Here is a 16,249-nt window from a genome sequence, read left to right on the forward strand (position 1 = left end):
AAATGAGAGGCAGGGGGAGGCAGTCAGGGCAGGCTGGCAGCCCCCACGGGGGCTCAGTGTGCAGGAAGGTGCCAGGTGCTCCCATGTGCCTGGGTGCAGGGCAAGGGGAACTGCTAAGCTGGAGGAGGTGGGTGGTAATGGGATGTCAGCTCAGCAGCAATCCTACCCACACTTTCAAGGGAGCAAGGGAAAACAGGCTGAGGGAAAAGACTGAGAAGTGAGACAGTTAAGGCAAGAAGGTGGGAAAAACTGTAGAACAAGATTTTCTCTGCTGCCATCTGAAAGGGGTGCCAAGTCCTGCTCTCCTTTAGACCTAGAGATGCTGCACATGGAGGGCACAAATCCCCATGAGTGATGTGTTCCTCAAATCACACCCTACTGGGGTTTTCTTTTATGGGGAAGAATGGAAATAAAGGTGGGGTTTCTACCTCCTGGATAAAAAGAGAATTCCAGACCAAAACCATTTAACCTATATCCCTCATTTAGGGTAAGGTCTTCTAGCTCAGTTTTAAGTGTCATCTTTCCTCAGCAGCTGATGCCACATGCAGATTTCATCCTAAATGCCAACAACTGGAACTGGATCAGGGCACAGAACTGCAGTTTCCACCCCAATCCCATGGGAAGACAAGCAACCTTTGCCAAGTTCAGCCATCTACTGCTTGAAGGTCCCACCAGGACATAACCCATTAAGCACATCCTGAATTCATTTTAAGGACTCACCATCCTGTCAAACACATTTAAAAGCACACGTGCTCTCAGACCCTAGCATTTCATTAAACACAAACCTTTTGTGGTTACATGTACTGTAAGGTCTAAACTTCCAAGTGCTGACAGTCTCAGTGAGGCCATTCCTACAACAGCCCAATGCAAGGTTGCTTCCCAAGCAGGGGTGAAGCCTTCAGCAGCCCAAGAAATTGGCAGCCTCTTTTTTTCTTCTCTAAATTCCCAGACACAGCCAGAGCTACCTGAGATTGCCCAGCACTGAGCTAGATTTGTTTGCCAAATCAACTGAGCTCATACACTTCAGGCTCAACAGCAAATATCTGTGACCCCTGGCATGAAGCAGGGCCAGCATTGATGGTGATGTTTTGCTTCCATCCACTGGGAAACCAGTGCAAATTACAGACACAGCAGGGCTGGGTGCTCCATCAGGTCCATCACTGCAAATCTTATTGTGATCTCTTAAATCACAGAGTGCTCTAAGTGTCAAGTAATTTTACATGCACAAGTCAGGCCAATCAGCTCACAGTGCCCTGACTCCACACTGGTTTTAGAGCAGAACAGCAAAAACTGTTCATTAGCTCAGTCAAAAGAAAGTGGATCCAGACCTCACATTTGCCAACTAGAAGTAGACAAAGTCTGTAGCCCCTGCAGAGGCAGCAGTGGCCTCTGCCATGTGTCTTCCTAGTGACAAACAGGAAAACTCCTGCAGGAAACAGGAGTACTCTGCTAGAGGAGGGCAAAACTCCTTACAACATGTTTTTTCAGATGAATTGATGGATGTTTTCTAGATGGCAAAGGATGCTTGCTACCTGTGTAGGGTTCTACTTACAGAGAAAAATCGCTGTCATTGGAGGTGTCCTGCTGTATCACAGTGAGTTTATCACTAGCAGTCCCAGTGCAGTCCTTGAGATCTCCTTTGCACACAGCAGGCAGGAACAGAGCACCTCTGCATCCTTGTTTTCACACCTTGCATCTTAGCTGCTGGCCAAGAAAACAGTTATCATACATGTCATATATTCTATCATTCCATGGTAAATATAGTCCCCCACAAAGTAGGTGCTCTCTTTAACTGTAATTTTCAGGGGCTGAGGTTGCAGCTAACTGGGAGCAGGGGTGGAATGGGGCCCAACTTGGCTCCTCCCAGTGCAGACAATACCTGTGGGTTATTTGTTTTGCTGATCAGTTCAATAAAGTGAACAAGCATAAAATGTGCTAAGCTCACTCCCCAGGGAGGAAGGATTGGTTCCCACTCCATGCTGGCAAGATCACTGCTCTGCCTTCCTCACTTCCAGGGAACCAGAGGAGTCTTGACACAAACTGAGCTTCTCTGGAGGTGGAGGAAGCTGGTCATGTCTCCCCACGTTGAGCTGAGGAATGCATCTTTAATCCAAAGCCAATATTAATGAGACCTACAGCTCAGTACAACTGTCTTGAAGGAGGTCAGGCAGTAACAGGGACTGGGTACCACCACCTGAGGTTGGGAGGAAACCAGAAATAACTGACATTTTCAGCAAGCCCAGCAAGCCTACCTCCTGTGCTACAGAAGAGCCAGAGTGGGAGTTTGTTTTCCAAGCATGGCTTAAGCTGCAGCACCTGATGTGCTCAGGAGCCTGGCCTAATTCTACATTTTTAAATTTTATTTTTTTTTAATGCTAAGCCATTAGGAACATTTGCCCTCAAAGCATTTATATCTAAGAAAGACCCAATACACCACCACTGGGCAGTAACACACTTCATGTCATATAGCAGAAGAGGACATGCATTTGAACACAAGCACACACATCCCTAGCATGTTGAACAGGAGATGAATGGTTCTGTTATCCATTGCCAGGAGGAGTTCAAAAATCCTCATCCCTGGAGCCATCACTTTAGCATTCTCAATTGCAAGGAGGGTCTAGAATAACTCACTAAATTCAGAACACAAAAAAAAACCAAAAAGGGAAAACAGATGCCAAGTATCACACCGTGCCCCCAGGGCAAGACACCTGATGCTAGGGAGGAAGAATTCCACCTCAGCTCATACATGTTCAAATGAGAGGAATAAATGATAATTTTCCCAATAAGAACAAGGCTCTGAAGTTAGTTAGGAGGAACAACATGACTACACAGCCCTTCTCCACCACCCTGAGTAACCAGACCAAAGTTACTCCACATCAGCTGGATCATTCAAGCCAAGGTTTTGCAGAGGAAGCACAGGATGAGAGAGTGGGGACATGGAAACAGCAAGGAGCCAAGCCTGGAAGTGTGAAACAGAACTGACAAGGTCTGTCTGTTACTTAACAGGGAAGTGATGGCATTTACATAGCAATTTGAAGCAGCTAAAAATTATTTTCCTATGAATGCAACATCAAGTAAAACCAGAGCACATTCCAGCTTTCATCACACTTGCTAAACTGGAAAATGAGCTTCACAAAGTGGGAAACATTTGAGAAGAGAGAGCTAAGACCACACCTTGGTGGAAAGCCAGTTCCTTAATTCCACTTACTTAGACTGTTATAGGAGTCAAACTCCTCTTTTTAGTTTATTACCACTGATTTTAAAAAAGAGGTAACTTCCTACCTCACATTACAGCATGGCCAAGACCTGAGGGAAAGATTACAAAGTGCACACAGCTTAAAGACAAAGCAAAATGTCTTAGAAGTGAAGGAAACCATTCAGCATCTCAGAAACCACTCAGTCTAAGAGGGAATGTGCCCAGGCATAAGAAACACCATGGTACTTCCTGATGGGAAGTGATTCAGTGAATGGAAACTGCCTTTAAATGACATTATTTCAAGTGGATTGTTCTTCTGCAGATAGGAAATAAAAGGGCTTTGGGAAGTACTTAAAATCACTAAGAGATTATGTTAAAATAAAGGCTGGTTGCCTGCTCTAACAGGGATGCCTCTGGAATATTAATTGGTGTTCAGGATCTCATTGTACTCTTGTCCACCATTTTCTCACCCTGCTGGAGAAAGAAATACTACTTTGAAGTGATTTATTGCACAAGTTAGTAAGCAGTGCACAATCAAGAGTATTTTGCCTCCAGACCCATCATCTAACCACAGCAGCTCATCAAGCTCATCTGCATGCCCAGAAAACAGTGCTGATCAGCCTCCCTGGCACAGTGATGCTCCAAGGCCTCACTCAGGACCAGAGTCCCATTGTGCCACCAAGAGACAAATCTTGTGCCAAAGAGACTGATGGCCAAGCCCTGCAAAGATGGAGCCACCACCTTTAACATCAGGCACCAGGCCCATGTCCAGGGCTGCACACCTCAACAGATCCAAGTGCTTGGGCAAAGAGATCCACCTGGAATCTCGTGTTCCAAGATGGTCCCTGGCTGCATTTTAAATGCTACATAGAATTTAACCTACATCACAAATTTCTGGTAAATACTCTCTTCAAAAGGGAATGCCATCTTCTCTAAGATAACCATCTTCTAGGCTATAGGCTGTGCTGAGAAGGAAGTGGGATGCCTGAAGGGGAGCAGAATTCCTCTGGAATGAGCAAGCTCATTTGCTCCGAGTTGAGTCAGGATCCTCACACTGTTCTGTGAAGTGTCTGCAAGATAAATTCAGACAAGATGGAAGATTTCTAAGCTTGAGGTTTAGAGTCCAAGGTACAGGCTTCTTTGCTGCTGTACCAGTAAGTGAAATGAGATCCATGACTCCCGGATGGGACACTAGTCTAAGGGTTGCACCTTGGAAAAGTTTTGTGCCCAGAGGAAGTGCAGAGATGTGACTGCTGAGAGTCAACAATGTCACAGTGTCTGCAAACAGCCTGGGGACTGCCCTGGGAACTGCCAGCTGACCTCCTGTCCCTGTGTCTATCAGCAATTCATCCTCTGCCAGTATTTGTTCTACCTGTTAATATTTCAAGCCAGACTCATTAATCCAGGCTGCGGGCATGTAATTAAAGCCTCTCATCAGGACTTCCCATCAAGTCCTGAATGCCACACAACACAGACCATGTTCTTGTTATTCATATTGATTTAAATTAGAAACTTTTTTCCAGTTTTTCCACCCATGACATGTCTACACACAGTTACAACACAAAGGTGATGTAAATGTAACTAAGAGCCCAAAACTACTTACATTACAGAAGTAGAAGCAAAGCCATCCTCAAGCTAGCTTGTACTTTAGCACTAATTAGTCATCTGATAGGTACTCTATTCTTAATTAGCAATCCTTTATCTAATTCTTCTATACTTTAAAATCTATGTGAGGGACAGATGGCCCATCAGAAAGTGGCACCAATGTTTGTTAGCAACTAGTTTCACAATTATTCTTATGAATGTACCTAGTGCAAATTGAAAGCTACTAGTGACTGAATGAACAGAGTCCAAGTAAATCCAGTTTCATGTTCTGTTGCCAGAAAGTCAGAATTAGGAGACAGCAAACCATGATGGAATTCCAGTTTAAGTTCATTCCTAGAGCTAGGGATTGCAAGGGGAAAGGCACCACAAAATTAATGTACCCTTCTTTGCAAGACTGGAATCTGCACCAGGCAACAGAAGCTTCATGTGACATTCAGACATCTCCAGGTGTGAAGATAACAAAGGCAGCAGGATGGGCTGAGGGAACACCAGGGACTTTCACTGTGCTGTTTAAGGTCAATACATTTTCCATGAGCATCACAAGAATGTTCTTATTCAGTGAAGCAGCTACCAAAGAATGGTGAGTTTAACAAATCCTGCTCTTCCAAACAAAGCTGGAGGAAGTGGAAGGCAGGCCACAGAAGGATGCTGATTAACTGATTAGAGGTAATTGCTGCCTTTGTCATGAGCTAACACAAAGAACATCAGTTTATATCAACTTGCAATTTCCTTCATTTAGCTGTAGATACATAAAATATTCATGCATTAGCAGATGACTTAGTGCAGTGCAGCCAGAGGCTCTGCCTGCTGCCACTGTGAAGTCTTTTGTTTCAAAGGTTGCTCCAGCACTTCTGTCTGAGGGAGGAGAAAGGGGGAGAAAAAGGGCCATAAAATATAAGTGAATTAACCTGAAATATCAATACCAGGTTGCAGAATTTGATACTTTAACAAGTTCAGGACATCTTTAAGGATCACATTGCTCACCCCCTACCCCCCTCTGGAGCATTCCCTGGTTACAGGTGTGGGCTGCAATGGTTTCCCACCCACCCAGCAGGCACCTCCAGAACATGATTCCAGAAACTCAGGGACTGCAAACAAAGCCAGGAGCAAGAAACAGGGCTGAGGATGGAAGCACATTGGAGTCCCTGGACTAAAGAGATGGTGAAGAGCCCATTCATCTGTTGGGGATCACACACCAAAACCAAGTGAGCAGTCACTTAACCAGCCCCACAGCTCAAAGCAGTAGACCCAGTAAATAACCTTTTCCTTGAAATCATTTCTCAGTCACTCTACAAAGGAGCTGTGTTTGAACCAGCTCTGCTTTTGTTATGACAGCTGCTACACTGTCAGATTAGCCCAGTGCACAGCTGTTGGCTCAGTGCTTTTGCAAAACATGTCTAAACCACTAAGGATTTTGGAACTTTTTGTTTTTTCAAACAGCAACAGAAATCACCCCACCAAGCTAATTGCTTAAACAAAGCTGGATATTCATTATAGTCTGTGGAATAAATGGGAAGTTTGCCTTCATCTTTGAAGAGAGCTTCAAAAGGACAGAACAATAAAGAAAAGGTGGGGACAAAACAGCTTTCAGTACTGAGCAACTCCCCAAAAGGCTTTTTGAGATTAAAACAGACTGTTCTACTTGAGTAAAAAAATTCCCTTTCAGCTCAGATTTTTCAGAATATTATAGGACCTCTGAAATGGTCCCTGTACTTCATTCTCTTCATTCCTCTTCCTTTATCTGCTCATCCAGAATCCTTCTGCAGCAGGATTTCATTTTCTTCCCATACAACTCCCAGCTGAAGCCTTTATTTAATTGATGCTTCCAGTGCTGAGGGTATTGCACTCAGAATGTCAGGCTAAAAGCAGCACATACATACAAAGTACAGTCAAGCAATACCACCCAGCTAAAAGGTAGATTCCCTATGTTTATCTGACATATCATAAAAGGGAAAAGGCACCTGAAATCCCACAATTCAAAGCTCAGCTTTGCTGGGGCTGTACAAACACAATGGGATCTTCTCAGCAGTGCTCCTGCAGCACATTTCCATATAGATTACACAGACTAAATGAATCATTTCTAGCACAGAAATATTGTGCATGACTGCATGCAACAGCTGCTCTTTCATGCATTGGTCTCTTGTGACCTGATTTTGAGTATAACATTTGCCAGCCTGATTGGGAGGGGAAAATAAAAAACTCCAGAGATCAGAGCCTGACTGAAGGAGCAAAATTGCCTCAAGCCACACCTCATTTGCTTCCCTTTCAGAGGATGGAGGCTTCAGATCAGCTATTTAATGCCTTTCTGGGTTGTTTTCTGGAACAATACTCTTTTTTCACTCTACACTGGGAAGTAAAGCCATTGGGACAAGATAAAATTAAATTACCTCAGTGACATTCACAGAGTTTCTGTGAGCCATGGAGAGGTGTTTGTCTCCCAGGACATGAAGTCCAAGTCACAGGTGCAGACAAACATCACTAGCAAATGCTCAGGTGGTTTAGAAAGGGGAGGTTTTATATAAACAGAGCCCCTTCAGCATCAGCACTCCCTGCATTAGAGCCTCACCAAAGATTGATACTTGTCTCCAATTCATTCCTCAATATGTCAGGAAATCCAGAAGGAAGCCTCAGGAGCAGCTCAGGGAACCATGGAACTGTCCAGGTTGGAAAAGAGCCATAAGATCATCCAGTCCAACCTTTAACCTAACTCTACTAACCCAGCTCTACCAGCCCCCTGCTAAACCATGTCCCTAAGCACCATATCTCCACAAGTTTTAAAACCATCCAGGACTGATGCCTCAGGCATGCTGGCAGGTGAGCCATATCGGGGGGAGCAGCTCTTCACCCCTCAGCACCGGCTCAGGGATCTCTATTTTACCAGGAAAGAGGATATGGAAGGAAAGCAGAAAGCTGGGCACTGCCCCCCACAGATCATGGCAGGAACAGGATCCCAGGAGATGCTGTTACAGGCTAAATTTACACCATTTACCTTCACCTTTAATTTTTGCCTCTGGTCAGACTGAAGAAAACCCCATGGCACAGCATGCTAGAATTCCACAGGAAGTTCTGTCCCATGGATTTCATTCTTTCACAAAATATTTCGACCTCAGCAAGATTAATCATGGAATCACTGCCATTCCAGCTTACAAATAGCTTTAGCATTGCACATCTTCAGGGAGCACATTGCTGGGGATAAACCCTTCCAGACAGGAGGTTATTTTTTGCCCAGCTGTTTTACCTTAATTAAAATTGTATCAGTGAAGGCAGAGCAGGGCAATAAAGACTCCCTTTCTTTGGTGCTATTTTTCAACACAAAAGGAAGCTTCGTGGCAGCAGAAGCTCAAAGCATCATTCCTGTCTGCTATTATAAAGCAATGAAGTTCAAAAGAAAAGCCAGTCAAGACAAAAGCCATTTAATGGAAAGAGATCAAGACTGCAGGAACTCAGGTGTACACACAACCCATCATCTTCTGAGCAGGTTAAAGCAGTTAATGACCACTTAGGAGCTTTATCCATCCTGCAGGTTAGACTTTGCCTTTACTGTTCCTTCCAAAAGTAAAATAGTTTCAAATAACAAAGTGCATGGCTGCTTCAAAGCTAGAGCTGCTTCTACCATGAACAATTATGCATGGAATATTGTGTGCTGTATTTAATTCTAACAAGTACCTGATTCAGCTGTTTCTGGGGCTTCTTAGCAAAAAGGCACCACTTGATGGAGTGTCCCAGGAGACAGGCACTGTCACCCAGGGGTGCTTAAAAGCTCTGCTTCACTTGCTGGTGGTTCAGTTTTGCTTATCCCCTCCAAGTCTCCAGCCCGAGATCCCTCAGAGTCCGTACAGCACAAGCACCTGAAAGCAAAGACATTCCTAAAACATTCCTTACATTGACGAGAGGCTCGAGCTGCTGCCATCCCTCAGGGTCACTCCTCACCAACCCACACCCTGCTCCAACACCCCTGGGACCACACACCCCTGCTCGAGCACTTCGGGGTCCCACCAGGGTGGGGCTGCTATGCTGAAAAGCTCGGGCATCCCCCCAGCCTTCCCCAAGCCCCCCTCCTTCCCTCCCCCGCCCTCCAGGAGCACCCGCTGAGTTCCCAGCGGGTGGGTTCAGTTCCACTAATTATGGACACGGCCCTGCCCGGCCCCCGAGGAGCTACATGCACCGGGCGCCTCACGCCCCTCCAGAGCAAGAATTAGAGCCGAGGAGGAAACCCACGAGCTCTGCCCTCACCCCAGGCTGCAGCTCCAGCCCCTCCGCCTAAAAAGCAACCCCGCAGGGCACCGTGACCCCGACGTGATTCGAACACGCAGCCTTCTGATCTGGAGTCAGACGCGCTACCGTTGCGCCACGAGGTCTCGCTGCGAGCCTCCCCGGCCTGCCGGGAAGAGCGTGAGGCCGCCCCGCGCATGCGCGTCCCCACAGGCCCCGCCGGGCCCGCCCCGCCCCAGCGGGGGGACCCCAACATGTCCCGGGACGGGGGAACCCCCCAAACCTGCCCTGGGAAAGGCCCTGACGCGCCTCGGGGAGGGGGGAAAGGCCCCGCACAGGGCCCCGCACAGGCCGCGGGGCTCGCAGGCCGCCGCCGCCGCTGCCGCCTGAGCTTTCAAGGCTCCCGCCGCGGGCGGTACCACCGCGCGGGGAGGGGTGTCCCCGCCCCCCCCCGGCCCGGCCCCCCCGCGCCCCCCCGCGCCGGGGCGCAGCGTCCCCCCCCCCGCCCCCCCCAGCCCGTTGGTCCGGCCCGGGCTGGAAGGGCCCCCGCGGGGGGAGCCCCGTGACATGCGTTGAGTTGCGGCCGGTCTCTGGTGCAGCGCTGCCCCCGGGGGGTTACACCGCATGAGGGGGGGGTTGGTCCCTTCCACAGCTCGAGCTGATAGGATTTGGGCTGCCCTTGTGGTTTTCTTTATAGCCGCCGGCTCCTCAGGGCTTTGGGAAGCCGCCCCTGCAGCCGCTGCGTTAAACACCGCTGGGTTTTCCCGCAGCTCCCGCTTTGCGCTGCGGGTGTGTAAATCAGTGAGTTTTGCAGCCCGACCCCGCAGCGGGCTGGGCGGGAAGAGAGCGGGGTTCGGGAACCCACCTCCCCCCGTGCCCATCTCCCCCCGCAGTCCCACCAAACCCCCCCTTCCCCTCCCGCGCCCAGCCCAGCCCCGAGCAGCCCGCACGGAATGACACCCAACGCCGGGGGCTGTCGCGTCAGGCTGGTTTATTCCAGCAGCTGCTGCAGCTGCTGCTCGAACAGCCGGGCCGGGAAGGCGCTGACCCCGAGCGCAGACCCGGGGGGGCCAACCCACCGGCCCCGGCACATCCCGCTGCTCCCGGAGCGAGGTGAGCCAGCAGGAGAGACAGATCGATAGGCGGGTCTCGCCGTGCAAACCGCAGTCCTGATATGCATCTATAATTTATAGTACAATCTTGTAAACCAGACGGGTTACAGCAGAAGCCGTCGGGCTCGGGGTGTTTACAGCTCCAGGATGCCCGGCCAGCGTTACAAAGAAACGTTCTCCAGCCGCTCCGCTCGGCAGGGGTTTGCGGATCCCTTCCCACGGAGCTCCCTGAGGAGACGGCGGCGGGTGGGATGCTCCTGCACCCCCAGGAGCTGCCCCAGCGTTTGTACCCCCGAGGAGGGCAGGGAGCAGCTGGGGAAGTGCCCCCCGTGGGCTGGATCCTGCCACAGGGAAGGGAGAAGATCCCGGGAGGTGGTGGTGGGTGTTTTAAGAAAACCCTCCAGGAAAATGATGCTCAGCCCCGGCTCCCTTCCCTCCCGGCCAGCGTTGCTCATTAGCATGTAGCCCAACAATTACTCAGACAAATGTGTTTTTCCATCTGACTTCAAAAAGCCTTTGGCTGTGAGTCTCACTGATATCCCAGGAATGACAGATGCTGTTGTGGGGCTGATTTATGCTCTGAGTACCACCGTGCCCTTACCCACATTGATCTCCCTTCCAAGCACTGGTGATTTGTTTTACGAGGCCTTGTGAATCAGCTCAGAAAAGGAGGAAGCTTGTCAGGTACCAAAACCCCTGATCTCCAAATGTCTATAAAATCCATATTCTAAAAATTCTTATAAATATTGTCTCTAGCATAAGAAAGGCAATAGGAAGTTAGCTGCTCTGTGCCTAGATACGTGTGCTTGTTTACAAATGCCACATTTATTTTCTCAGAGGTGCAGTGGGTAGAGGAGAGGACTCTTGCCTTGCTGGAGATGCTCATTTACCATCCACCAGCACACAAGGCTGACCTGGTCTTCTGTCTCTCCAAAGTAGAGAAAAGTAATTTACTGGCATCATGAAAACAGACTAAAAATAGCTGGTTTCTATGGCTACTGGGGCTGGGAGACTCCTGAGGAACATGTCTGGGTAGGTCCCTTCGTGATGAAATCCAGACAGTGGGATAAAAGAAAAGGACAGTAAAAAGAGGTTTAATGCTTTGATCCTTATTAGGGAGATGCTGCAAGGATGGTTCAGTGCCTCTCCCTCTGCTTGGTCATTCTAGGGATCGATAGAGCTTTATTAGAAGGGAATTAGGCAGATGGATTGGATTGAGCAAAATCCCAAATCAAACACTTCGAGTGAGCTGGGCTGTGTTGAGTCAGGGCTTCCTCAGTGTGTGCTGCCTCTGCCTGTGCTTTTGCCCAGGGATGGGGCTGAGACACATCCAGGAGAAACCTGAGTGCTGGGGCTCAGTGCAAGCTCATCTCTGTCTAATTAATATTTTTGTAAACATCTCATCATACAAACTATCTGGCCTAAAGAGGTCAAATTTAGCCCGTATCTTTAAATTTCTAATAAACTCCAGAGCAGTGATGAATCTCTCATGGTTTAATTCCACGGGTGTGTTACTCCCGTGGTCACCACAGGATACAAGGGGACTGTGCAAAAAAAACCAACAAAGTTACCTTCAAGAAATAACACTTGGTGTTTCACCAGCTTCCTATTTTTGGCCTAAAGATAAATCTGAAGGTCCCTGCCAAGGACAGCACCGGAGCTGCAAGCCCTGGATTCGGGAGGCTGTGCTGATGTGCAAAAATAGGAACTAAACAAGGTCAGCATTTTCCCAAAACAACGTGAGCTTCCCTGTGCCCACCTGGAGCTGCCTGACACTGCCTGCACCTGGTCCCCAGAGCAACCTGCTGAAAAACGGGGTGTTTTGGGGCAGCCAGAAAGACTGGATGTTTTTTTGAACCAGTGGAAGGTGAGGAGGCAAGGGCTGGTGGGATGGAGCCCAACCAGGAACTGCAGCTTTTGTCAGGGGTGTTTGTGCCCTCACAGGGCAACACGGGAATGCTGAGCAGCTGGGAGAAAACCCTGCCTGTGAGAGGGAGAAAGGGTAGCTTTGAGCAGGTAAAAAAAGGTTTTTTTTCTCTTGGTTGGTACCTGGGATGCAGAAATTGCCCAGCACACATCCAAAATCCAACAAGATGCTTCTGGGGCATTAAAGCAGGAGCTGCCTGTCCTGCTGCAGAGCATCTGCCTTGGGAACACTGGGGTTATTCCCTCATCCTTTTTCACATCTCCACCAAAACCTTTAGGAATGTGTTACAAGACAAGAGTTCAAGCTGCAGTTTCTTAAAAATTTCTTTTCTTGCCTTGCCTCCTGCAGTTTGAGCACCTACCCTTCCAGCTCACTGCAGAAACATCTCGTCTTCTCCAACCAGCTGCCTCAGTAGGACCAGGAGCATCTTGGCCACCAGCACCTCTGCCCATGGGGGCTGCACCCCACACCCCACACACATACAGGTTTTGGTCCCCAAGCCCTATATTGTAATGCAAATAAACATCTGTAGGCTCCCTTGCTCCCTAATAATCCAGTATTTTCGAAGGGGTTTCACTGCCTACCTTGGAAGTGAGCCTGAGCTGATGCTCTGGTTGTTTTGGTCACTAAAACTGATTTTTCCCAAAGCTCCATCATGAACCCTCAGTACAGGCAGCTCCTTGTTTCAGATGTTGCTACTCTGTCCCCAGGGCTGGTGCACGGGCACTGCTGGCTGCTGCCAGCTTCACCCCAGCCCTTTGGCACAGGAGGAAAAGCTTGGGGTGCACGGGAAGGGGTGAAGGAGGGCTGGAGGTGTGGGCTCTCTTCATAAACCCTGGGAACCCACAGAGCAGGTAAGGCTGGCGTCGTCATGAGGGGTCTGCAGAGAGCCCAGCTGCTGCTGAGCCATCTTGGGGAGGACATGCTGCAAAGGCAGTGTCTGCTGCTGGAGACATCCTGAACAAAAAGCAAACTCCCGGTTTATAAAAGTGCTGGGGGGTTGTGCAAACGTGGGGGAGAGAGAAAGCAAGACAGGGTGTGAGAGGGTTTGCAGTGTGGCAGGAGCTGCCAGGCGCAGCCTTCAGGGGCTCAGGAGCAGACGCTGCCCTATTAAAATGCTGCCACTGGAAAGAGGGGGGAAAAAAAACAACAAACCTGTTTGGTTTTGCCCACAGCAGCTGTGTCAGTGAAGCTGCCTGGGCAGCTCAGAGGAGCACGAGAGGCTCAGCTCCGGGCAGGTTTGCTCCAGAAAAGCATCAGGCTGGAGTCTGGTGGGAAACAATGTGCGGATGAAAGGACCTTCAGCCATAAATCTAGAGGTCAAGTCATTATGATGGGGGAATCAAACAGCACCACAAGCCATTTATGAACACAATAGAGGTCAATCCAGGAGCAAACCATTTTGCTCGGAGCCATGGTGGAAAACATATTGTTGCTTTGAGAGCTACATCCATCCAGGGAGCTGGGAAGTTCACTTTAAAAACAGTTGAAGCTCAAGTGCTTTAACGTTTGTGCTGAGCTTGGTTCGTTCATTGTCTTCTCCAATGCACATACAGTGGGTGTGGGTGAGTCTGCCCCTCTGGGTTCTACCTGCTGCACCATTAGACACCTGACTTGGGAACCTCCAGCTGGAGATGGGAATATTTGAGACAGAGAGAAAACCTGACCAGGCACAGAGGTGCTGCACACCCCCAGGGTGCAGCCAGGTGCATGTGTGTGCAGAGCGTGTGCACCGTGTGTGCACGGCATGTGTGCAGCATCTGCACAGCCTGGGCAGTGTGTGTGCAGCCTGGGCAGTGTGTGTGCAGTGCGTGCACAGCACTGCACAGTGCAAGCAGAGCATGAGCACGGCCTGTGTCCAGCAGAGCTCCCAGTTCATCCCAGTCCAGCCTGGGGGACGCCCACCACCACCAGGAGCCCCCGGAGCCCCATCCCATCACGCACCAGCCTGGTCTCCCGGGCTGCTCCATGCAATGCTGAACCTCCCAGCTAGACACCAAATCTCAGGCTGGCCATTAGCACCACATCTTTAGCTGCCAAACCATGATGGAGCCTGGAATCCAAGAGGCTGAGCAGTAAAGGTTACACAGTAAAGGACTGGGCCAAGCTCCCTCAACCCCACAGTGATAATTCACTGTACAGCCTGAGCAAACCTGCCCATGATTTTCTCCAGACCTCTGCTTTTGATGCTCTCCCCCAGAACAGCTCCAGCTCTCCACACTGCACTCACAAGGGTGATCCCTGCTCGGATTGTCGTTGGGAGGGACCCAGCTTGTGTCCCTCCAGGAGCGAGGGAGGAGTGAGGGACCCTCAACCAAGCCAAAATATGTGGGCATCAGCATCAACCTCACCCTCTGTGCCTTGGCCCAGCAGCTCCGCATGCGCTGCCTGAGGCAGAGGTTGATGCAGCCCTGGAGGAGACATCAGCCCCAGCACTAACCCCAGGGTTTGCCACCAATCCCTGCAGGCCAGGCTGGAACCTGCTGAGCTTCATGGTGACAAATGACAGCGAAGCTGGACTGGTGTCCTGGCTGGCCCCTTTACAGGGCATCCGTGTGCCACCGTGGGTGCCATTCCGTGCCAAAACCTGGAGCACAGCTGGGAACTGCCTGGCTGGGAACACTGCCCTGGGGCTGGATCCCACAGCTCACATTGCTTGGGCTTAAAGAGAGGAAAAAGTAAAGTGCTCTGAGCCTTCTGACCCAGGGTCTGACACATGGGGACCACCTGCAGTCCGTGTCCCCAAGCCCAGTCCTGGCTGGCTGCCACCTCCAATCCAGCTCCGAGCTGCTTCCCACTGCAGCCCAGACAACGGGCACCCAGCAGAGGGGATCTGAAGCTCCTCAGCAGCACCTCCTGCTATTGGTGCTCCTGACTAGGCTCAGGTTTTTGTGCTGAATCCTTTGGATAAGAAAATAAAGTAACAGTCGTGTTGGTTCTGGCTGTTGGCTGAGCCAACAAGTCTCCTCCAGAGGGAAGGGGAGCTGCCAGGGGCACGTACAGCTCTGTTTGCCCAGTGCAAATCTGGTCTGGGAGCACTGGGCAAACCCTGGAAAGGTTGAGCCACTTGATTATGGGGGGATGATGTCTTGCAAACAGGAGCATTGGGGCCATTGGAGCTGCTGGTGCCTGAAATGAGATCTGGAACGTCAGGTACATTCAGGGATGGGGGAACCAGGCACTGAGTCCTCCATGGCGATCCTCAAACTCCCCAGGGGACCCCAGCTCACTGACACTTGCTGGCTCTCCAGAGCCTGGGGCTGTTTGGAAGACAGCTGAGTGGGAATCTCTCTGAGCTCCCCCCCAGGAAGGCACAGCACACAGGGAGCTCCCAGATGGCTTCACCAGAAGGTGGGAAGGACACATAGGTGGGAAGGGGAACTTGGGGACAGCCACACAGCACAAGGAAGATGCTTGACCACTGTGGGAGGAGACAGTGGCAGGAGCAGGACTAACCCTGGGGGTTAAACTCACAGGGTCTCCATACAGAGAAGGGAGGAACAGGATGGAAGAATTTTAGGATTTCACCTCCAAAGGACACGTTTGTGCTAGAAATGCCCCTGCAGTGAATCTCAGGTGCCTGGAGCTCAGGGGTTTCATCCCCTTTTCCCAACAAGAACAACCTTCCACTTATCCTCATGGCTCACACCGAGCTGTGCCCCCCTCCATGGTGTGGGAGCTCCCAGTCCACACCAGTCACACAGGGAGAAGTGTCCAAGCAGGGTCAGTGAGTTTGGAGCCTCCAAAACACCCCACTGTGCTGCACCCAAAGGACCAGGCAGGGCAGGGGCATGGAGGATGGCTTCTTGGAGTCATAGACATTTGCTTGAGACAGACTTCAAAAAAGAAAACCAACCCCCAAACCAGTTTCTTTTTACATTCAGCCGATTCTGCAGCAGCAGGACAACTTACCAGCCAGGGGCCAGCCTCTCCAGCATTGTGACTCCAGGAAGGACAAGGTCTGGCCCCGGCTTTTGAAAACCCCTCCAGGGTCTGTCTGTTGAGATGTGCTGGAGCAAGGGCAGGTCGGCTTGCTCAGGAGGGAAATCTCTAACCCATGGGGACGCAGGGTCTCTCTGGCACCAGCTGCCAAGGCCTCAGCACCCAGCCAGGCTGGAGCTCTGGGCAGAACTGCTGCAGCACCTGGATAATGTCCACAGCATCTGCTTCTGCCTCTCAGGAAGGTCATTCCTGTGC

The 16,249-nt window shown here is 50.2% G+C and overlaps 1 protein-coding gene and 1 non-coding gene across 2 annotated transcripts in view; both read right to left on the reverse strand.

The window, feature by feature from the left end:
* The window catches only part of KLHDC8A (kelch domain containing 8A), a 33,534-nt gene extending 17,538 nt beyond the window's left edge, over window positions 1–15,996 (reverse strand). Inside the window, exon 1 of the mRNA XM_051639040.1 lies at window positions 15,965–15,996. The gene's annotated coding sequence lies outside the window, so the exon portion shown is untranslated. The remainder of the gene's footprint in view (window positions 1–15,964) is intronic.
* Window positions 9,088–9,159, reverse strand: TRNAW-CCA (transfer RNA tryptophan (anticodon CCA)). Its single transcript has one exon. It is a non-coding gene; the product is annotated as a tRNA-Trp (tRNA).
* Window positions 15,997–16,249: the final 253 nt, after the last annotated feature.

Source organism: Apus apus, chromosome 23 (genome assembly GCF_020740795.1).
Source record: "Apus apus isolate bApuApu2 chromosome 23, bApuApu2.pri.cur, whole genome shotgun sequence".
NCBI lineage: Eukaryota > Metazoa > Chordata > Aves > Apodiformes > Apodidae > Apus > Apus apus.